The sequence below is a fragment of the Miscanthus floridulus genome, chromosome 19 (assembly GCF_019320115.1).
Source record: "Miscanthus floridulus cultivar M001 chromosome 19, ASM1932011v1, whole genome shotgun sequence".
In the NCBI taxonomy this organism is placed as follows: domain Eukaryota; kingdom Viridiplantae; phylum Streptophyta; class Magnoliopsida; order Poales; family Poaceae; genus Miscanthus; species Miscanthus floridulus.
In genome coordinates, this window is record NC_089598.1 from 52,733,200 (window position 1) to 52,757,777 (window position 24,578).

Here is a 24,578-nt window from a genome sequence, read left to right on the forward strand (position 1 = left end):
TCAGACTCTTTCTCCCATGTTGCTTCTCTCTCCGTATGGTTGCTCCATTGGATCTTGCACATAGGAATGGTTTTGCTTCGGATCTCTTTGGTATCTCTACCTAGAATTCTGATAGGATGTTCTTTATACTCAAGTGTGTCTTGAATGTCAAGTGTATCAGTTGGAACTACTTCATCGGGCACTCTCAAAAACTTGCGTAGCTATGAGACATGGAATACAGGATGTACACCCATCAATTCCTTGGGTAGCTCAAGTTTCTAGGCGAGCTTTCCAATCCTCTTACAAATCTTGTATGGGCCAACAAATCTAGGGGCAAGCTTTCCTTTCACATGGAATCTGATGGTTCCATGTAGCAGGGATACCTTGAGATAGACGAAATCTCCCACATTGAACTCAAGTTCTCTTCTCCTTTTGTCAGCATAGCTCTTGTATCGACTTTGAGCAATTCTCAAATTCTCCTTCACTTGAGCAACTCTTTCTTCGACATCTTGAATCTTAGCGGAGTCAAAGAACGATCTTTCTCCTAGTTGGGACCACATCAAAGGTGTCTTACAAGGTCTGCCATACAAAGCTTCAAATGGCGACATCTTGATACTGGCTTGGTAGCTGTTGTTGTAAGAGAACTCTGCATAGGGTAGACATTTTTCCCAATCAAAGCCATAATTCAGTACACTAGCGTGAAGCATATCTTCTAAGATCTGATTTACTCGTTCTGTCTGTCCATCTGTCTGTGGGTGATAAGCGGTACTAAAATCAAGTTTGGTTCCAATGGACTTGTGTAGAGCTTCCCAGAATCAGGACACAAACTGAGGACCACGATCAAATACAATACTAGAAGGAGCTCCATGCAGTCTGAGAATATGCTCAACATATAGATCTGCTAATTTTTCGGCATCGGTCTTGGTCTTAACTGGTACAAAGTGAGCAATCTTGGTCAAACAATCAACAATCAACCAGATGGAATCATTGTCTTTCTGTGATCGAGGCAATCCAACTATGAAATCCATGGATATGCTCTCCCATTTCCACTTGGGAACATCAAGAGGCTTCAGCAATCCTACAGGCCTTTGATGTTCAGCCTTGACTCTATTACAGGTGTCACATCATGCCACATGTCCCACAATGTCTGTCTTCATGCCTTTCCACCAAAAGTGTTTCTTTAAGTCTTGATACATCTTTGAATTTCTAGGGTGGATACAGTACTTAGAATTATGTGCTTTAGACAGAATTTCCTCTCGTAGTGCCGAATTAGAAGGGACACAAATTCTATCCTTGAACCAGATGGTTCCTTGTTCATCTTCATGGTGGTTGGTCTTGTAGCCTAGTTTCATTAGACCACAGAGATATTCGATCTCTTTGCAGCTTTTCTAAGCTTGACGGATGCAATCAGTGAGATCATGCTGTATGCAGAGCTCATTCAACAAGCCATGCGGTAGTATCTCTAGTTGGAAATCATTGATCTCTTCCTTGAGCTTAGGTGATACTAATTCAGTGATCAAAGTGTGACAGTAACTCTTACGACTAAGAGCATCTATGACTACATTAGCTTTTCCCAAATGATAGTGAATTTCTAGGTCATAGTCCTTGCTCAACTCTAGCCATCGGCGTTGCCTCATATTTAAATCTTCTTGAGTGAAAAAGTACTTCAAGCTCTTGTGATCGGTGTAGATATAACACTTGTTGCCTATCAAGTAGTGTCTCCAGATCTTTAAGGCATGCACAACTGCTGCTAACTCAAGATCATGAGTAGGGTAACGGTTCTCGTGTTCTTTCAACTGTCGAGACGCATATGCTATCACTCTTCCATCTTGCATCAGTACACAACCAAGTCCTTGACGGGATGCATCACAATAGACTACAAAATCTTTGCTGATATCAGGCAATGCTAGCACAGGAGTTGTGGTAAGCTTATGTTTCAATTTCTAGAAGCTTTATTTGCACTCGGGCGTCCATTCAAACTCCTTAGTCTTCTTCAGAAGGTTGGTCATTGGACGAGCTATCTTGGTAAAGTTTTCGATGAATCGGCGATAATATCCAGCCAATCCCAAGAAACTTCTAGTTTCTGTCACATTACGGGGTTGATCCCACTCTTTCATAAATAGCTTCAATCTTGGCCGGGTCAACTGCGACACCTTTAGCTGATAGTACATGGCCTAAGAAGGCAACTTCCTATTGCCAAAATTCGCATTTACTGAACTTTGCGTAGAGCTGATGTTGGGCTAGTTTTTCAAGCACCGTTCTTAGATGATGTTCGTGTTCTTTAGTGGTGGATGAATAGATAAGTATGTCATCAATGAATACTATCATGAACTTATCCAGTTCATTCATGAAAACCTTATTCATCATGTTCATGAAGTAGGCGGGAGCATTCGTGAGTCCAAAGGATACCACAGTGAACTCAAACTACCCATACCTAGTCACGAAAGCTGTCTTTGGGATATCACTCTCTCGAATCTTCATCTAATGATAGCTAGATCTGAGATCAATCTTAGAGAAATACTTGGCACCTCAAAGCTGATCAAGCAGATCATCAATCCTTGGCAAGGGATACTTGTTCTTGATGGTGACTGCATTCAAGTTCTGGTAACCATCCTTCTTCTTAACAAACAGAATGGGGGATCCCCAAGGTGAAGCACTGGGTCTGATATATCCCTTCAAGATGAGCTCATCAAGCTATTTCTTGAGCTCGGCCAGTTCATCAACTCACATGCGATAGGGTCTCTTAGTAATCGGTCCTGTTCCTGGCAAAAGATCAATGATGAACTCTACATCACGGTCTGGTGGCATACCCGGTAATTCTCCAGGGAATACATCAGGATAGTCTCTGACCATAGGCACATCATGAACTGTCTTCTCCTCTTTCTATGATTTTGAACTGGCTTTAAGGGCACACAGGATAGAGGTGGACTTTCCAGACTAGGGTTCACACCTGATGACTTGGCCTGATGGGTGGGTCACTTGGACGTATCTAGGTGAACATGATATGATACCTCAGTGAATGGTTAGCCAATCCATGCCTAAGATGACATCTAGGTTAGTGGAAGGTAACAGAGTTAGGTCGGCTTTAAAGATAAGACCCTCGATGGTAAGACTCACTCCCTTACAGATGTGGGTGCATTTTAGGTCTCCTAAGGGTGAACTGGTGATGATAGGCTTTTCACGTGGGGTTACAGGTAGGTCATGTTCTCATGCAAACTTGGATGATATGTAAGAACAAGTTGCTCCAGAGTCAAATAGAACTAATGCAGTGTTGCCATTAACTAAAAACATACCATACACCACATCAGGGGCAGCCTGTGCTTCCTCAGCGTCTAGATGGTTGAGACGTCCACGGGTAGTAAATCCCTTGAACTGAGACTTCTGAGCAGCTGAGTTCTATGGGCACTCAGCGGCTTTGTGACCTAGTTGGCCACAAGCGAAGCAGGTGAAAGGCGTACCGCCTATAGGGGTTGGCGTGGGTGCCTTCTAGTTTCTAGTGCTTGGTGCGGAGCGGTTCTGTGCTGGGCATTCATTCACATAGCGAGAATGGTTGAAATGGTCCTGAGTGATGCAGTCCTGAGCATAACAGTCTTGGGTGTAACGATCCTGAGTAGGGCAGGAGTATTTGGCGGTGTAGCCTCCACTACCCCTACTCGATCTAGGGTTGTCATCCCTATTATGGCGAGAGCATTCCCTAGATGGTGTGTTTCTGCGGAACCTCTTGCGATCATGGCCATGGAGGGACTCCTTAGGCTTATGCTTCCTCTCCCTATACTCCTCTCCAGCTTCAGCACAGTCTTTCTCAATCTAGATGTAGCGATCCACCAGAGCACGCAACGTGTTACTCTCAATACCGCCAAACTTTAGCTTGATGTACGGGTTAAGTCCCTTGCGGTAATAGTATAGCTTCTCCTTCTTAGAGTTCACAACATAGGGAGGTGCATAGCATAGAAGATTGGTGAAACAAGTAGTGTACTCAGTCACCCTATCCTTTCCCATCTTGATGTTGTGGAACTCCTCAGCTTTGGCCTCCATGATACCCTTGGGAATGTGATACTCAGTGAATGCTTTGGCAAACTCATCCCATGAGATGTTGGTAGGGTACTCATGGGAATCACTGAAACTGTCCCACTAGGCATGTGCTGCACCTGTGAGCTGGTGTGTGGCAGCTCCAACACTTTCCTCGTCGGTGAAAGTAGTGAGGTCAAGCTTCTTCTCCATCTCCTTGAGCCAGTCATCGGCTACAAGCGGGTCAGGGTCGGTGCCATCATATGTGGGTGGCCTTAGCTTCAGGAATCCTTCTAGCTTCCTTTGGAAGTCATTCTGCTAACCTCCCTGGCGACAGTTTGCTTCGTCAACAAGGGCTGCAAGAAGTTGGGTCTGCTATGCCATCACTTCTGCCAGGTTCGGTGGTGGTGGTGGCAGAATGTTCTCCTTAGGCGGTGGGGTATTCTCTAGGTTGAAGGGTATCCCTCCACGTCCATGGCCATGTCCACGGCCATGGTTGTTGCCACCACGTCCCCCATTGGGTTCAACCGGTTCAGGGGTGGGCACACGTCCACGGTTCATTAGGTGGTTAGATCGGCAATTCGGCATCTGCAACACGGATCATAGAAATTTTAGTGTTTGTGCCATAAGTGCTCATAATTCAATATGATTACATGATTTTGATGATTTAAAGAAAAACATTTATACTATCCAACGCTCATTACAAGGAAGCAATAAGATCCATAAGATGCAATAAGATCCAAAACATTCATTACATGGGTTTTATTACATATCATCATCTCCAGTAGCTACACTTGAAGACTTGCGAGAATCGTACTACGCATATTGTCTCATATTACATCTCATAAGGGGTACATCATGGGGTACAACTTATGGAAGCCACTGACATGACTCATGACCACGTAGGGTGATTCTACTCTAACTCGTACACCGCAGTTGGGATACGACTGTTCTCGATCTCGATCTCCTCATCAAACTTGTGAAGTCAGGACATGTACTTCAAGGCCTCGGTGAGCTCCTCAGTAGGCTTGGCTCTACATAGGGTAGGTAGGCATCAAGGTTGAGGCGAGTTGGGGCTAACTCGAACTCCTCTATCCTAGGCTTCGTCTTGCTGCGAATCTCCTTGGGTAGCTGATCCCACATACCCTTCATCTCCCTGAGGCGCTTCCTGTCAGACTTCTGCCAAGCCTACCATGCCCTCTCACACTTGTCCTATAGGTACTTGGTCTGCCTAAGTGCCTCGATCAGGTGACCCTAGTTGTGAATGGCCTTCTTCCTGAACTCCTCTAGCTCCTGGGTCATGGTCTTGTTCCGAGATTGGATTTTCAGCATATCAATCCCCTTAGACCTCTCTCTATCTCCCCTGTAGTTGAACTCAGCCTTCTTGTCATCCAACTCTCTCTGCAACTCCAAGACCTTGCTGTCGAGGTAGCAGTTCCTGTTGCCTAGGTCGACGGCTTTGTCCTGTAAGTCGGCGACCTCGGTTCTGTGGATTTCTTCATGACAGTTGAGCTCGTCCTATAGCTTGGCAACTATCTCAAGCAGACTAGCTCGCTCCTGTGCTCCCTGTGAGTCTCACTCCTAGTACTCCCACAGAAGGGCCTAGTCCTGACATCTCCTCTGCTCTAGCTGGGTCACGTACCTGTCCTGCTCTAGTAGGTGGATAGCTGAGACACGAAGGCATCTGTCCTCCTCGGCAAGGATAACTCTATCGGCTACGAAACTCTACTCACTGGGGGTAAGGCGGAGGTCGAGGGCCTGGGGAAGTAGATGGAACTCTATCGTCTTTAGGTGCTCGTAGTGATCCCTCATCACTCTGCGAAGTGCCTTGTGTGAGATAGCTTGTAGTCCCTCCTCGACTGTGTCCTCTATAGTCAACTCAGTGAAAGCTGGGACAGAAGGTAAGGTAGTGCTAGCTAGGAACTCGACTGAGGTGACAATCGGTCCTTCAATTCCTCCTTCCTAAGCTGGCTTCCCAGTGCAGGTGACCTTGACAAGCTCGTTGGGGACACCTAATGTGTCGAGAACTTGTTAGAGGGTCTGTGCAAAACCCCCGAGCTCACGTAGGTCAAAGGTAAGCTTGGGCGTGGTCCAGAGGTAGTGGTCCTAGAGGTGGCCAGTCGACATTCGTTGCCATCTGCATGTTTTAAGGAATAGGTGTTAGCAGGTCAATAATAGATAAGCCTTGCATAGAAGTAAATGCAGGGTCAGTATATAACCGAAAGAAGGGTTGTCCACATCCTATTTTATCGTCCAATTCTAAGGGTTCTGTCCTATGGTCAAGTATGGCTCTGATACCAACTGAAATGCCCCTGATTTCCGCAAAGGGAAATCCACAGAGTCGAAGTGTAATAAGACCGTTGTAGATCATATTACCCAAATTCCAGTCGAATATCACATCCATACAACGATAATATTAGAGTACAAATAGTGTGGAAGTACATAAATTATTACATCACCGCATTGGCGGAATCAAAAGTAACATTCATTCAAAATAGCTTAAAGATAAGATTGCCAAACTCGAGCGTAGGCACGAACCCCTCAACCATCAAACTCCTCGAAGCTATACTCCTCAGCAGAACCTGTGTGCCAAAATTTATCAGTACGATTTGTACTGGCCACTCCCACCTTATGAGCATTGCTTTGTGGAAATTGGATGCAAGTTGGATATAATCAAAAGGAACCTATAAGGCTGGGGTTTCCTATGATATAGCATATATAATAATAGTTGGTCAAGTTTTAACACCATTCCCACACACATTCCACCCCCATCCCCTTTCTAGAGCAAGGTTTTGATCCTGGGATCGATATACCACCATCTCCATATCATCACCACATCACCGCCATACCATCGCTCAGTCGATAGGCCAACTCCCTCTCGGCACTATCTCAAGGCCCGTAGCCCTAGCTATGACTGATGCTCTCTCACGGGGGAAGAAGAGAAGGACTCATCTCACTATCTAGTTTAAGCGAAACCTAGGAAAGGTCCATAGCCGACAGGTCGGCACATGTATCGATCGATTAACCATACACTCTACAGAGGTTTTACATAGCCACAAGATCTACCTTCTTCGCTAACCATCGTCAATTGGGCTGATTTCGGCCGCTTGCTAGCCTAGGATAATGCCACTCTACCATTCAGCCCTAGTACACCCCAAGTCTAGTCTGGGGTGGCTGAAACTATGAGTCATGAGCCAGGTCCACAAGGTCTCCATAAAGTCTCAGAAGGGTGTGGGGGAAATCCTTCGCGCCCCATACCTCCTTACACTGTCCGCTATCAACCTAGCAGTAGTGGCAATATCCTACCAAGTAGTCCAGCCATCCTACACCATATAGGGCGAGTGGTATGTAAGGCTACCCGGTGAATCTGAGTACTAGTAAGTCCTTAGGGATGACCAAGCCAGAATGTCTTCATCAAGGTTTCCATTTACCGTGCCACCACAGCACCTCCATCCCGGGCTCCTCCCATCATAGGTTCACACCTAGGACCACCTCATATACCATTTACCCACCATAGGTATCCATTTCTAGGGGTGCGCAGGTAGCACCCCATGGCTAGACTTGCCCCAGGCTCATCGTATACTCCAACTTGGTCGACACAACCCTTACCCTCCACACACCCAAGTCACACACACAACACTCTCCCCATAGTCTAGATAACACCAGTTTCCACCATGCATCACTATAGTACAAGCATAGTAGAAGTAATAAGCAATGAAATATAGCAGCAAGCATGTGTCTAGCCTAATAGCAGGGTAAGCAGGGGTAAGGTTGCGTCAAGGTAGAGGCCATCAAGTAAGCATACTACCATGCAAGTCCTATCATAGTATGATTATAACAGTGAGGTAAAGCAATAGCAGTTCTATTTTAGCCATGCGTAATAGGTGCTACGAGATTAGGTGGGATGTGGCACATTTAGAGTAGTCGTCTCCGTTCTCCTCACGGTACTCACGATCCTCGTCCGTCTGGTTCTCCTCCGAGTCTGCAATGATCGTATTATAGTCGCGTTAGCGACGTCTATAGAATAGCATAAAGAAGCAATGAAAATTCAAGAGCCAAATGTACTCAAACTTGGGTTCATTGCGTAAAGCTCAATTTTAGATGAATTTTGGTCCTGGTTTCGTATTTTTCTGAGGTCGTATGAATTAGTTATGAATTTCCGAAGTTTAAATCATTTCTGAAAATGGAAAAAGGCTGAATTATTCCTGGGCTGACACATGTCACGCTGTGACTGGTCGACGTGGCATGCTGACATCAGCATGACATCAACGTGATGTCATTGGCTCGGCTCTGAGCTGACAAGTGGGGTTCCTGATGACATCATCAACGTCATCGTTCCTGACAGGTGGGGCCAGGGTTGCTTAGGTCACTGACCTGTGGGTCCGGTCAGAGTCAACGTCAAGTCAACGGGTGAGTCAACGGTCAATGGGTTAGGGTCACTAACGTGTGGGGCCAGGGCTGCTGATGTCAGCAGCTGATGTCATCGTGACGTCAGCATGACATCACCTCAACTGTGTTATTACTAATAGGTGGGACCCGCATGACGTCGTCATGACGTCACCTACTGACAAGTGGGTCCAGTGGCTCTGTGTCGCTGACATGTGGGCCCAGGTCAACAGTCAATGTTGACCGGTCAACGGTCAACTTGGACTGGGTCTCAAACACGCTCTGGCAGGCTCGGGTTGGTCGGCCTGGGCCAGGCCGGCCCAGACACGTGGCATGCTGTGGTGCTGCCACGTCATTGCCATGGGCCTCCACTAGGCTTGGCTCATAGGCATGGTCCATGGTGGATGCAAGTGCTGGTCTATGGTGGACAGTGTCTCCTTCTGGTGAACTACGTCCACCCTTCCTTTCTTCTCTCTGTGGTCTACGTGTACCGGGTGCAAGCGTGTGCGGCCGGCGAGGAAGGATTCCTCTGCTTCCCTCCCGGCATGTTCCCACCGGTGGTGTGCTCACCGTCGAGTATTCCACAGTGGCGATGGCATCCAATTGAAGTGGGAAAAAACTTTGCCATGCCCTAGCGAGTATGGTGGTAGGGTCACGGTGGCGGCCAGGGCTTCCAAGGGCGTTGGCCACGGTGGTCGGTGGCTCGGCAGTGCTTGCCGGTGGTGAGGTCACGCATGTAGGCTCCCTGGTGGCTCGGCTGGGTGGATATGGGCTTCTGCGGATCCGTGGGGGCACGGCGAGGGCGTCTAGGGACTCAAGGCGGGGCTTCGGGTCCCTATGTGGCCGGTAGGGGCTCCACGACATCCACGGTGGCATGGTGGCGATGGCGAGGCACGCAGGAGCACTATGGGGCGCCAGTGGGGCGGTCTTGGTGTGGTTGTGGATGTGCGTGTGAGTGCGTGTGTACCTAGAGGTCGGAGATGGAGATGGCCTTAGCCTACGCGCTCCCAGTGTGGAGCGCCATGGCCGACACAGCGAGGTCCGGCGGTGAGCAGGGGAAGACCGGGGCTCACCTTTGCTGTTGTGGAAGGTAGGATGGTGATGTAGTGGTGGGTTGCGGCCGTGTAGCTTCGGAAGCAGCGCAGTGCAGTGTAGTGTAGCACAGCGTCAATGTGCTTGATCAGGGCGACGTCCTCCGCTCCGGCGACACCGGCGACGTCACGTGGCTTTGGCGCTCCCCCTTCTTCTTCCTCTTCTCCCTCTTCTCTCTTGGCTCAGGTGCACAGTGGATGGCCACAAAGTGGCAGCGGGGCGATGAGAGAGCTCAGGGGCTCCCGGGGCTGGGGCTTTTATAGCCGAGCTCCATGGCATCCATGGCAGACAGCGATCGAGCAGTGGAGGCGCGTGCATTGCATCCAACGGCCCACGTGTGGTTGCGTAGGCGCGGCGCAAGGGGAACAAGGCCATGCCCTGGGTGTGACCCCCTGGCCCGCTCCTGCCAGCGCTGTCGGCCTCCGGTCACACGGGCAGTTGAGGCGTGGGTGGAGAAGATGAACAGGAAGGCTAACTGGTGGGGTCTAGTGGCAGCGGCAGCAAGGGGAGCGGGGAGGCGCGCGGGCGTGGGCGATGTGTTGGGCCGCAAGCTGGGCTGGCCGCGTGAGTTGGGCTGGCCTGCTGCTGCGCGCGCTAGCTGGGCTGGCCGGCTGCTGTGCACTGGTGGGCCGAGCAGGCCGAGCCTGCTATGGGCCTTCTTTCCTTCTTTACCTTTTTCTGTTTTATTTTTCTTCTCCTTTGTTTGAATTCAAATTTGGTTTGAAATTTGAATTCCAAATTGGTGCACCATATTCATTGGAGTTTTAGATATGAGGCCCACAACATTCTTATATAAATATTAAGAATTTATTTAGCTATTTTGTATAACAAAAATAGGTGTAGTTTTGTTATACAAAAATAGAATTAGTTTTCTCTTTAAACCTTTATTCTTTGGTTTGAGTAATACTTACTTTATGGTGTATTTCTTTAAAGGAGTTGTTAAGCATATCATAAAGCAAATAGAAATCCAAATCGCAATTTGAGTTAACAATGTATGCAACACTTTATTTGTTAGAAATTAAATAAACATAATTAACAAATGACATGCCATGCTTATGTGTTGACTTGGGTTGGGGTTATACCTAATGCATCTCTTAGGTTGGGTTTCTATACATGACACACATCAACACATGAGAGTTTTTAGGAAAAAATTTGTAGTTGGTATTTTTTGTGTATGGATTTTTGGGTTGTTACAACAATCACCTTCCTTCGCTCGACGATCCTCCAACCACCGGGCCGTCTAGGCATCGGCAAACACTAAGAGTAACAAGATCTCCACCAGCCTAAATCGCCCAACTAGTGCCACAAGATGCTAGATCACTAAGCAATGCACTAGAGGCTCTCCAATCTCACTTAAGATGATGAAATCAAGTGTGCAAGTGAGTGGAGTGGTGTGCTCAGCTCTTTAGTGTAGCTAGAATTGAGAGCTTGCTTTGTAGCTTATGATCATCTAGTGGAGCTCTTTAGTGTAGTAAGTGTGAGAGCTCTTAATGAGTAGTGACTTAGCTAATTATGTGCATAGTGATTATAGTAACTAGAATTGTTAGATAGGTGGCTTGCAACCCTTGTAGAGCTAGAGCAAGTTTGCATTTTGCTATTTGTCATACTAATCAAATTACTCTACTGATCTTCTAGATTTTTAAGTAGGCTATTCACCCCCTCTTGCCATATTAGGACATTTCATGTGGGCACCATCACCCCCTATCCGGTGCACCGCCACCCCTAGGGCGGTGATTGGCTGGAGCCCAAGAGGAAGGAGTTGATTGTTGCCCTAGGGGGGCACCACCACTGCCTGTCCGGTGGTATCGCCACCCCTAGGGCGATGCCCACCAGGTCTTGGCCGAGAGTAGCTAAGTTTGGTGCTGGCACCGCCAGTGGCAGTGTACACCACCCTAGGCACGATGGTGCACCACCGGGGGAACCACCACCCTATCCGGTGCCACCACCATTTTTCAACAAAGAGCAGGGGTAGCCGGGTCGGGCACCGCCGTGGTCACCGTCACCCCTTGGTGGTGCACCGCCCTAATTTTTGTGCCACTAGGTGCTTAAACACAATGCAAATGCACTTGGATCACTCCCAATCTCACTTTGGATGATCAAATCACAAGCTAGATGAGTGGGAGGCGTGGGAGTATGCTCACAAGGTGTATCAACAAGTTAGAGAGCTAAGAGAGTGAGCAAGAGTCGGCCACCACGTTTTTATAGAGACCCAACAACTCAACTAGCCTTTATACACCTTTACTAGGCTTGCTACGAACTAACCGGACGTGTCCGGTCGCTGCGTCCGGTCACAGTTGAGCAGCCACGTGTCCTGTTTAAATCAGTATAGCCGTTACTACCCAATGACTCTTTCTGCGCACACTGTCAGACATGATCAGACATGACGCTAGGAAATGATCAGATGCTCTCTGGGTGTTGGTATATTTAACGAACATAGATAAATCCACAAGCACATGGATACCATTGTAGCTTTCACCCGAAAGTATTTCAAGTATTGTATCCTAGAGAAACGTGTGAGTCTAACTATGATCTAACTTAACTAGGGGTAGCACCAAGGTTAAGATAAATAGGAGCGTAGAGAGGAAAACTAAGGTTCTCTAGCTCTGACTTGGGTAAGCTATGTCTTCTACTATTTAACTAGGGACATTACTTAAGAAAAGACACCAGCAGAGGATGCTTCCCATAGTAACTGCGTCCTACTTGCCCTACAAACGAGAGGTGGACTATAGAGGATTCAACGAGGCTATAAGAGTCACTCTCATGGGCTACCACCAATCTAGAATGCAGGATGCATCCATAAGTAACCAGAGTCTAAGCACCACGCTTACACTACAATTACTACTTTACTCTTCCCGGATAAAGAATAAAGCACTCAAACAAGTTGTGAACCTGATGAATAATATAAACAAGAAGTTTACTTGAATTAGAAGTTGATTATGAAAAAAATCTCAGAGGCAAGCTCAGATAGAACTTGGATCCACCAAGGTGCAAGCCATAGAGAGAGCACTGACAGGCCGGCATCTCCTCCAAACTCTTCTCTCACTCTCCATCTCACTATTATTTACAAGACTAGATCCTATGGAGGACTAATCTTCTCTTAATAGTTGGCTCAGATCCTAGAGATATGAATTAGGGTTTCTGCACTCACACCCTCTATGGTGTCTTGAGTGCAAAACAAAAATGCTTCCTATAAATATACCTTTTCCTTGAGCCCATTTTTATTTTTCTCTTTCTTCTTTTCCAAATATGACACACTTGATCCATCTTTTTGTGGCCATCACCTTCAACATGACCATCCTCCAGCTCCACCACTTGGATTGTACTACCTCATCTAATTCACACACTTAGATCAAAGGTTAGTCCTAGGTTTCATCAATTATCTAAAACCAAACTAGGACTTTCAATCTCCCATTTTTGGTAATTAATGACAACCTATTTACAAAGATATTTAATGAAATCTTTTTGGATTCATGTTGCTTACCCAAGCATATTACCATGTGTAAATGTTATGGACAAGTTTCATCAACCCAATTTGGTAGTATTAGCTCCCCCTACATATGTGCTATGAGTTTTGATTTGAAAGCTTGCACATATGCATGGATTGGAAGTTTGGGAGAGTAATAGCTACCAAATGTTGCTAAGGTGTAAAGAATGGACCTTTGAAGCATGATACCAATCGGAGTTACCATTTGAACACCATCCTTAGCACCATATTTTGCTAGATGCCACTTGAAAAACAAAGACAAACTAGATATCTCATGAGATCAACATTAGAGGTAAGGTTCTAGTACCACTTGTAAAGATCAAGGTGTATCTAGCTATCCTATGCATGCTAGTTTTCATTTCAACAATCATTTTCTACAATCTAGCATACACCACATAAGCATGGATATGTAATTTAAAACTTGTGCCATGCAAGCAAATATATGTAATGCTCATACAAATGCAACATACAAGTTTATGAGCTTGCTCTCCCTACTTGTGTGCTTCAAGTTTTAATTGATCCCCTTCATTTCTCCTATCTTATCTTTGTGTTACTTCTCCCCCTTTTGCAATATCTTTGGAAATTTCTCTCCCCCTTTGTCATCGATGACCACAAAAGGTGAGCTTAAATTTTAGATAGGTTGTGTGAAACCATGTGAAGTGAGGATCATTTTCCCAATGTTGGTTCAATCTAGATCATTTACAAAAGATATTTAACTCGGTTTGATCCAAGGACAAGCTTCTTCACACCTCCAAATAAGGGTATCTTGTACCATGTTGAGTGAAACACTTATAGCTCATGCTCTAGATCAAACACTAGGTTCACAAGCCCACACACATGTCATATGCTACCACTAGATCAAGTCAAGCATACAAGCAATAGTGGTATCATATAAGCATCAAATCCATTTGATTTTCAAGAATGAGCCTAAGACATGTGAGGAATGACTAGATGTAGTAAACAAGTCCTTAGCAATGGATGAATGACATGTCAATCAATTTTACCTTGGTTTGCTTGAAGGAGAGGCATGTCATATAATGGGGGTGCATCAACACTTATTTGAGAAGTCAAGTATGTTCAATTCATTCCTTAGCTTGCAAAACCTCTTCTCATCAAGTGGCTTGGTGAAGATATCGGCTTAGTGATCTCTAATGAAATGATGGCGGATATCTATATGCTTTGTTCTTGAATGTTGAACCGGGTTGTTGGTGAGCTTCATGGCACTCTCATTGTCACATAGCAATGGCACTTGTTTGAATTTGATTCCAAAGACACTCAAAGTAGCCTTCATCCAAAGTAATTGAGCACAACAACTACCGGCCAAAATGTACTCCACTTTGGCGGTTGAAAGTGCTACTCTATTTTGCTTCTTTGATGACCAAGACACAGGTGATCTTCTCAATAATTGACATATGCCCGATGTGCTCTTTCTCTCAACTTTGCATCCCACATAATCGGAGTCCGAATATCCAATCAACTCAAATCTTGCTCCTTTGGGATACCACAAACCAACATTTTGTGCATGCTTCAAGTACCTCAATATTCTCTTGGTTGCCTTCAAATGACTTTCTCTTAGTGAGGCTTGAAATCTTGCACACATGCATACACTAAACATCACATCCGGCCTTGATGCGGTCACATAGAGTAGGCTTTCAATCATAGACCGATACATTTTTGGATCCACCATGTTGCTACTAGCATCACTATCTAAGCTTTCATTTGTCTCCATTGGTATACTAATAGCTTTAGCATCATCCATTCCAAACTTCTTGAGCATGTCTTTAATGTACTTGCCATGACTCACAAATGTGCCACTCTTCAATTGCTTGATTTGAAGACCAAGGAAGTAACTAAGCTCTCCAATCATGAACATCTCAAACTCACTTGCCATCATCTTTCCAAACTCCTCACAATAATCTTGATTGGTTGATCCAAATATGATATCATCAACATAGATTTATAATACAAACAAGTCATTGCCTAGCTTCTTGGTGAAGAGAGTCATGTCACCCTTTCCCATCTTAAATCCCTTAGAGAGTAGAAAATCCCTCAATCTATCATACCATGCTCTTGGTGCTTGCTTCAAACAATACAAAGCCTTTCTCAACTTGTAAACATGGTTGGGCTTCTTCTTACATTTAAAACCGGGAGGTTGCTCAACATATACAAGCTCATTGATATACCCATTGAGAAATGCACTTTTTACATCCATTTGGTATAACTTGATGTTATGGTCACAAGCATAGGCTAACAAGATCCTAATTGCTTCCAATCTTGCAACCAGGGCATATGTTTCTCTAAAGTCAAGACCTTCAACTTGAGTGTAACCTTGAGCCACTAATCTTGCTTTATTCCTTACAACACCCATTTGGTTCCAATCACATTATGATCCTTAGGCCTCTCAGCTAACTCCCATACTTGATTTCTTGTGAAGTTGTTTAGCTCTTCATGCATAGCATTCACCCAATCAACATCCAACAAAGCTTCATCTATCTTCTTAGGTTTAATGGATGACACAAATGAGTAGTGTTCACAAAATGATACCAATCTTGATTTTGTTTGCACACCTCTTGAGATATCACTAATGATAGAATCCAATGGATGATCTCTTGCAACACTGGTTGGTTGGAGCACTTACACTTGATTGCTTGCATTTGATTGATCACTTGGTTGAGATGATGAACTAGCCACTTGTTGTTGATCTTGCATTTTGTCATCACTAGTACTTGCTTGAACTTGATCATGAGAACCACTAGCTTGCACATTTGAGTTAAAGAGCACTTGATTCTTGTCATCTTCAATATTAATCACCTCTCTAGGCCTTATGTCTCCAATGTCCATATTCTTCATTGCATGGACCAATTGAGTGCCTATCATATCATCTAGATTCTCATCTTCCTCTTAGGAACCCTTGGTGTCATCAAATTCCACATCATGAACCTCCTCAATAGTACCACTAGCCAAATTCCAAACTCTATAAGCCTTGCTAGTAATTGAGTAACCAAGCAGGAAACCTTCATCATATTTCTTCTCAAACTTGCTCAATTTAGTGCCTTTCTTCAATATGTAGCATTTGCAACCAAAAACCCGAGAATATGCAATATTGGGCTTTCTATCATTCAAGAGCTTACAAGGTGTCTTCTTCAATGGATGACAATAGAGTCGGTTGCTATAGTAGCAAGCCATGTTGATTGCTTCGGCCCAAAATGAATGACTCACATTTTACTCACTCAATATTGATCTTGCCATGTCAATCAAGGCTCTATTCTTTCTCTCAACTAGTCCATTTGATTGAGGAGTGTACTTGGCCGAGAATTGATGCCTAATTCCAAACTCATCACAAAGCTCATTAATTCTTGTATTCTTGAACTCACTTCTATTGTCACTTCTCACTTTCTTGATGGTTGTTTCAAACTCATTGTGAATTCACTTGATGAATGTTTTGAAGGTTGCAAACACATCACTCTTGTCAACAAGAAAGAATACCCATGTATATCTAGTGAAATCATCCACTATCATAAATCTATACTTGTTGCCACTAATACTTGTATATGTAGTTGGCCCAAACAAATCCATATGCAACAACTCAAATGCCTTAGATGTGTTCATCGTGCTATTCTTAGGATGTGTGTTGCCAACTTGCTTTTTGGCTTGACATGTACTACATAGCTTATCCTTCTCAAATGTGAGATCTTTCAAGTCTCTAACTAGATCATGCTTAATCAACTTGTTCAGTTGTTTTATTCCAACATGACCTAGCCTTCTATGCCATAACCAAATCATGCTAGACTTAGTGAGCGAACATGTTGACAATTGAGCTTCACTAGCATTGAAATCAATAAAGTATAGATTCTCATATCTAAAATCTTTGAATATCAAGTTAGAACCATCTACACTTATGATCTATACATCATCAACTCCAAATATGCACTTGAAACCAAGATCACAAAGTTGAGCTATCGATAATAGATTGAAGTTCAAGCTCTCTACTAGTAGCACATTAGAAATGCTCAAGTCATTGTATATTGCAATCTTACCAAGCCCTTTGACTTTGACTTTGCTATTATCACCAAATGTTATACTATCAATCCTATTGTCATCATTTGAGTTAATTGAATTGAACATTCTTGGATCACCAGTCATGTGTTGTGTGCACCCACTATCAAGCACCCAATGCCTTCCTCTGGCTTTATAGTTTACCTACAAAAGAAAATCAATTCTTTTTAGGTACCCAAACTTACTTGGGTCCTTGAAGGTTAGTTACTAAGGTCTTTGGTACCCAAATGACTTTCTTCATTGAGCCCACAATAGGTGTACCAATGAACTTAGCATTCACACCATTCACCCCCTTGGTAAGCCTGTAACAAGAATCAAAATAAATTGAGGATACATTAGCATTGTTCTTGTTCTTGTTCTTGTTCTTTATGCAAGATTGGTCTAAGTGCCCTACTTGCTTGCATCTATTGCAAAACTGACCATTGCTCTTCACAAAGCTAGCTTTGGGAGTAGCAAAGGCTGCTTTGTCTTTCTTGAGGGTATAGCCCAATCCCTCTTTGTTAAGAGAGAACCTTTGGCTACCCAAGCACTTTAACAAGCGAGCCTCACTGCCATAGTCCTTGCCTAGGGCATGAGTGAGCTCATCTACCTCTCTCTTGGGGGTCTCATTCTCAACCATTAGTGAGACATCATAGGTGAAACCATGAGTAGTAGTAGAGGTAGGAGTGGTAGCGGTGGTGGATGATGAACTACAAGAAGGGTTAGTGGGAGCAACAATAATAGGTTCATAAAATGATTCTTCAATAATGTCACATGTTATGCCCACATCACATGATACTATGACCCTTTCCTTATCTTGTTCAAGAAGCAAGGAGTGAGCCTTCTTAAGTTTGGTGTGAGTTTTGCCAAGCTTCTCATGGGCTTCCACTAGCCTCTCATGAGTAGTATTGAGCTCATCAAAGGATTGCTCAAGAGCACTAAGCTTCTTTTGCAATTCTTTGCACTTCTTGCTTTTCTTGTTAATTATTGAGTCGACTTATTCTAGCATGTTCATTAGTTGTTCATTTGAGAATTCATCATCATCACTATCATTTTCATTTTCACTATCATCATTTTCACTCTCATCATATTTTACCTTGGAGCCCTTGGCCATGAAGCATGATGGAGTGTTAAATAGTGAAGGCTTGTTGTTGATAGTATTGCTTGCTAGAGCCTTCTTCTTGGATGCCTTGTTATCATCACTTGAATCATCATCGGTGGAGGCATCACTATCCCATGTGACAACATAGGATCCATCCTTCTTCTTCTTCTTGAAGGTCATCTTCTTCTTGAAGGTCATCTTCTTCTCTTTCTTCTTCTCCTTCTCTTTCTTCTTCTTCTTCTTCTCATTATTCTCATTGTCACTATTGTTGGGACAATCCGCTACAACATGATTGGGGCTCTTGCACTTGTAGCACAACCTCACATACTCCTTGTTCTTAAAGTGATCTCTTCTCTTCCTTGCATCATAGCCTTTCTTCTTCTTCATTTTGCCAAACTTACGCACAAAAAGAGCTAGCGCTTCATCATCACTATCATCATGAGAGCATTCTTCATCACTTGATTCTTCTTTCTTAGGCTTGCCCTTGTTCTTGTTCTTGGAGGATGAAGTGTCAGCCTTGAAAGCCACACTCTTCTTCTTCTTGTCTTTCGCCTTCACAATTTCTTCACCATCACTATTGTATTGGTCCTCGATCATCACATCACCAAGCACCTAATTTGGAGTGGCATCCTTCAATCCACCTCTAAAGATGATAGTTCTCAATGTCTTGAATCTCTTTGGCAAACACATCAAGAACTTGTGAGAGAAGTCCTCATCCTTCACCTTCTCACCCAAACTCTTGAGATCATTGATGATGACTTGTAGCCTATTGAATATCTTCAGAATGGACTCATCATCCTTCATCTTGAAGTTTGATAGCTTGTCTTTGAGCATGTAGAGCTTGGCACCTTTTACCATTGAAGTGCCCTCATATGTTTCTTCTAGTCTCACCCAAACTTCACTTACCTTCTCAAGATCTTTGATTTGCTCAAACACCTTTGAATCAATGCCATTGTATATTGTGTTGAGTGTCATAGTGTTGCATTGCTTGTTGATCTTGTCATTGTTAGTGAGATTGCTAGGGTTAATGATCACAAACTCATTCTCTACCACATCCCACACCTTATCATTGATTGAACCAAGGTACATCTTCATCTTTCTCTTCCAATAATCAAAAGATGTGCCATCAAAGAATGGTCGTTTACCCCCAACATAGTTGAACACAATTTGAGCCATATTTTGCACCAAAGGTTGTTATGCCTTGAAATAAACAGTGACCATGGCTCTAATACCACTTGAAAGGTTCTAATATGGCTAGAGGGGGGTGAATAGCCTACTTAAAAATCTACAAGATCACTAGAGAAATTTGATTAGTATGACAATAGCAAAATGCAAACTTGCTCTAGCTCTACAAAGGTTGCAAACTAGCTATCCAACAATTCTAGTTACAATAATCACTAGGCACACAATTAGCTAAGTCACTACTCATTAAGAGCTCTCACACTTACTACACTAAAGAGCTCCACTAGATGATCATAAGCTACAAAGCAAGCTCTCAATTCTAGCTACATTAAAGAGCTTGCTACAACTAATTTGCGGGAATGTAAAAGAGTGATTATACCACCATATAGAGGAGTGAACTAATTACAAGATGAATACCAATTCAATCACTGGGAGAATACCAAAGGTCAAGAGACAACCAATTTTTCTCCTGAGATTCACATGCTTGCCGGCACGCTAGTACCCGTTGTGTCGACCAACACTTGGTCGTTCGGTGGCTAAGAGGTGTTGCATGAACCTCGTCCACACAATTGGACACCGCAAGAACCAACCCATAAGTGAGGTAACTCAATGACACAAGCAATCCACTAGAGTTACCTTTTGGTGCTCCACCGGGAAAGGCATAAGACCCCTCACAATCATCAGAGCCGTCCATGAACAATCATCAACATGTGCTGAAGCTCCTCTGCTACTCCAACCATCTAGGTGGTGGAAACCACCAAGAGTAACAAGAAGACCCGCAGCCAACACGATCCCAAGTGCCACTAGATGCTCAAACACAATGCAAAAGCACTTGGATCACTCTCAATCTCACTTTGGATGATTAAATCACAAGCTAGATGAGTGGGAGGCGTGGGAGTATGCTCAGAAGGTGTATCAACAAGTTAGAGAGCCAAGAGAGTGAGCAAAGCCAGCCACCATGTTTTTATATAGACCCAACAACTCAACTAGTCGTTACACCCCTTTACTGGGCTTGCTACGAACTAACCAGACACATCTGGTGTGGTGACCAGAAGCGTCTGGTCGTTGTGTCCGGTCACAGCCAAGTAGCCACCTATCCCATTTAAATCAGTATAGCCATTGGTGCCCAATGACTCTTTCTGCGCATGCTATCAGACACAATCGAACACGATGCTAGGAAACAATTGGACGCTTGCTGGGCAGTGTCAGGTCAACTCCAGAGAGCTCCTAGAGCTGCCCTACGGCAATCGATCATGTCTAGTATCGACGACCAGACATGCCCCCATGTTAGGTCCTCACAACCATGTGCTTCGCCTCCGCTGACTGGACGTGACACTCAATGTCAGGTCACTTGTTGCACAGAGCATCTGGTCAACCCTGTGATAGCTTCTCACGTTGAGGTCAAATACCAGACATGTCTGGTCTCAATTCTAGATGTGTCCGATCTCGTATGAAAAACCGTCACTAAGACAAATACCGAACATGTTTGGTCCCTGTGTTGGACACATCCGGTCTCCTCAAGACCAGCACTTTCAACACGTTTCTCAACACCCTTGTTTCTATGTGCCAACACCAAAGTGTCTCACCACTTGTGCATGTGTGTTAGCATTTTCACAAGCATTTTCAATGGTTAATTGTTAGCACACTAGGTCCTAATGCATATGCATGGAACTCAATCACCTAGTGGCACTTGGCAACCATTTTAACCATGAGAATTCCCCTCTTAATAGTACGTCTATCGATCCTAAATCACTCACACCCTCTATGGTGTCTTGAGTGTAAAACAAAAATGGCTCCTATCAATGTACCATTGCCTTGAGCCCATTTTTGTTTCTCTTTCTTCTTTTCCAAATATGAAGCACTTGATCCATCGTTTTGTGGCCATCACCTTCATCATGACCATCCTCTAGCTCCACCACTTGGATTGGACTACCTCATCTAATTCACACACTTAGATCAAAGGTTAGTCCTAGGTTTCATCAATTATCCAAAACCAAACTAGGGCTTTCACCATAGAGGCATCACCTCATCCCCTTCTCTGCCTCCTTTGATTCCTTTACAACTGTGCTAATGTAATAGAACCATTCAATTTATAAGAGCACAAGTATAATAGCAATCATCGAAGTGATCAAACCATCATACTTGAGCCCATATAAACCCGATAGTCCAATAAAATCATGAAGGATCTCAAACCAACCAATATACAAACCAAGATTGTACATGATTCAACATAACAAGTAACATGTTACATCATAGTTCACAAATGGTTCACAAGTATCTCACATACATCGGAGTTCACATAGTTATTACAAACCAAGTTCAAATAGCGGAAGCAAAGTAGTTTGACATCAACATCACACTTAGTTCAAATACATGCCAGTACCATGGTCATTTCTAGCAAAAGCATAACAGAGAGGATAACTTAGGAGTACCATGCCCCATGGTTTAGTCCTCATCCACAGCAGGGTGAAGGCAGTTCTTATAGTACCCATGATACATCATATCATCTGCAACAAGAGGGAATAAACCCTGAGTACAAGAATGTACTTAGCTAGACTTACCCATCGTAAACCAGAAATAATATAACACCAAGGAGTATGCAAGGCTTTATTAGTAGAGTTAGCTTGACAACATTTTGCATAAAAGCTTAAGTAACATAACTTAGAGATTTAATATCTTTAGCATCAAATTGATTACCTATTCAATTAAGCATCTCTATATTAGCACCAATACTAGAGCAATCACTTGATTAAGCTAATAAACATTAATAACCATATCATGTGTATTCATTTGAGCATCATCATAACCATCAAGTTCCATCAATTAATGCTACGTTGCACCCTCAGGGATACAACCAGTCTGCCAGGAGGTTTAGGCCTGACCTGCCCTTGGACTCACGCCACTAGCTCCACGCACATCCTTACTTCCTCCAGTGTGCGCACTTTCACTTATCAGGTCTTGGCTTAAGTTGAGCTACTCGGCTTTATGGTCAGAATGACTTATCTGACTAAGTGCTAGGCATGCGTTCAATATGACATGAGGATGTACAGCGAATTGGTTCTTAACCGACACAGGTAGGGATAAATAGGCACTAAGACCTCCATGCCTTGTTGCTTCTCTATCACAATCCCGCCCGGTCTCCTTTTATTCATCAACACATGGTTATTTCCATGATAGCAATTATAGCCAACCGTGATTAGATATCTACCTATATCTTGTAGGTGGCAAAAAATCACCTGACGTCTACCAGACTAAGCATGGCTAAACATATATTCGATCCTAGACCTATAAAGGATTCAAGATATATTTGTCTGGATAAGGAAAGTATATGCAGCAAGTGGTTCCAATCAACCCCTAGTACTTAATGCATCAACATAAAAGGACTCAAGTTGATATTTAGAAAACATAGGAGGCTTAGAATGCTCCGAGGCTTGCCTTTCAGAAATGAGGAAGGTTGGTGGTCAGGACACTCAGAAAGATCTTCCACGTTGACTCCTCCTTCTGCCTGAACCTCCTGCTCCTGGGCTGCCTGCTGTTCCTCCTGACGCTCGGGTTCAAACTCGAGTAGCGTCACTCCTTCTAGGGAACCTATTGCATGCATATGCACAAATAAGTATCATAAATGCATAAGAGATGAGATGACATGATAAAGTATATACGCATGAGCATGGTTATCCGCAAGATGTATGATAACTTTAACATTTGTTGACCAAGTAGATGTATAACTTTCTTCTAGTCGATCTTTACTAAGTAGTGCATATCTCTTCTATAGTACAAGAAACATACACTCACCAAGTTCTAGTAACCTAAGGTAAAGTTGTTCATCATCAGTAAGAGGCTTAGAACCTGCAGGTAACAACTAATCTCAATTATCCTAAGCATCTACACAAGCATCACATAAGACAAACAATTATAATTTGACTTAGTCATATCTTGGATTGTAAACAATAGCTACTTATTTTGGCCATATCTGGAGTTCTACTCAACCAAATACTATGATTTTGACTTTTTGGAAAGCTTATAAAACTTCCTACAACTTTTTAATAGTCATATCAAGATGATTCAATAGCTATCAAGGTCAAACAAAGCAATTTCCCAGATCTATCCATAAATTTCAGAGAATAAGCATTTCTAGAGACCGACTTCCAACAACTATAACTCTCAAACCATTTGGCCTATTGCCAAGAAAATTTGATACAAGCAAGATAAGTAAGCTATATACAAGTTTGTTATCGACAAGGTTCACAGCAAACATCATTTTACCCATGCCATTTACTTAACAACAGAAATTGTCCAAAACAATCATTATAATTGAACTATAGAGCAATTAATATTTTACTGCATACAAGCAATCAAATCTGGGTATAACTAATGGTACCAACAGTTCATAGACATCATATATACTATAGAAAACATAATGGTCAAGCCCAAATAAATTATTTAAATGCCTTTATTAATTTATTTGGACACTGAGGTGAAATAAGGAACATCTATCAAAAGTGCATAGTAAATTTTGAGAAAATTACAGTAGCCGACATATGATCCCAAAAGTCTACTATACAGATTTCATACCATTTGGATAAGTATAGCCATCTCTAAAAAAAATGACAAGTTGCATAGGCTTATTTTAGCAAAAATAGTTTAGCCTAGTGGAAAGTGTCAAAAAACGTATTTCATATTTTTTTACTTTCATCCTAGCACCATAACACTGTGTAAAAATTTGCATGATCATAAGTTATGTATTTTCACCCCATTTATTTTTACTAGAAACTAGCAATTAATCAAGGTTAAATAGGAAGACCATATTCCAAGTATATCTACCATAGGTTTAACATTTTTTCTAGCTAGATCATGTCAACACAAGACCAGTAAAATTGGAATGACAACTTTTGCACTTCCCTAGCTCAAGATATGCATTTTACAAGATGGAAACAAATTTAAAAACACTTATCTAGCTCAATTTAAATCCCCTAGAAAAATATCCCAAACAATATATTTCATATTTTTTATCAAATAGTACACTTCATAAAGAATCCAAAAAAATTTGGATCACTCAATTTGGACACTCCTAGCCCTAGATATGAATTTTTGAAGTTTGCTACAAAATCTGGAATAATAAATAAAGAAAATCGAATTTCAAATCGAGCTCAGCTGCTAGGTACACCCGGTCCAGTGCACCCACTGTGACTGATAGCGGGGCCTGTAGGTCAATGGGTCCCACCCGTCAGTGACACAGGACTAGAGGACGGCACTGACCGGTGAAAGCTCACCGACGATGAGGTCTCCAGCAAAACCCTGGGCACCACCGTG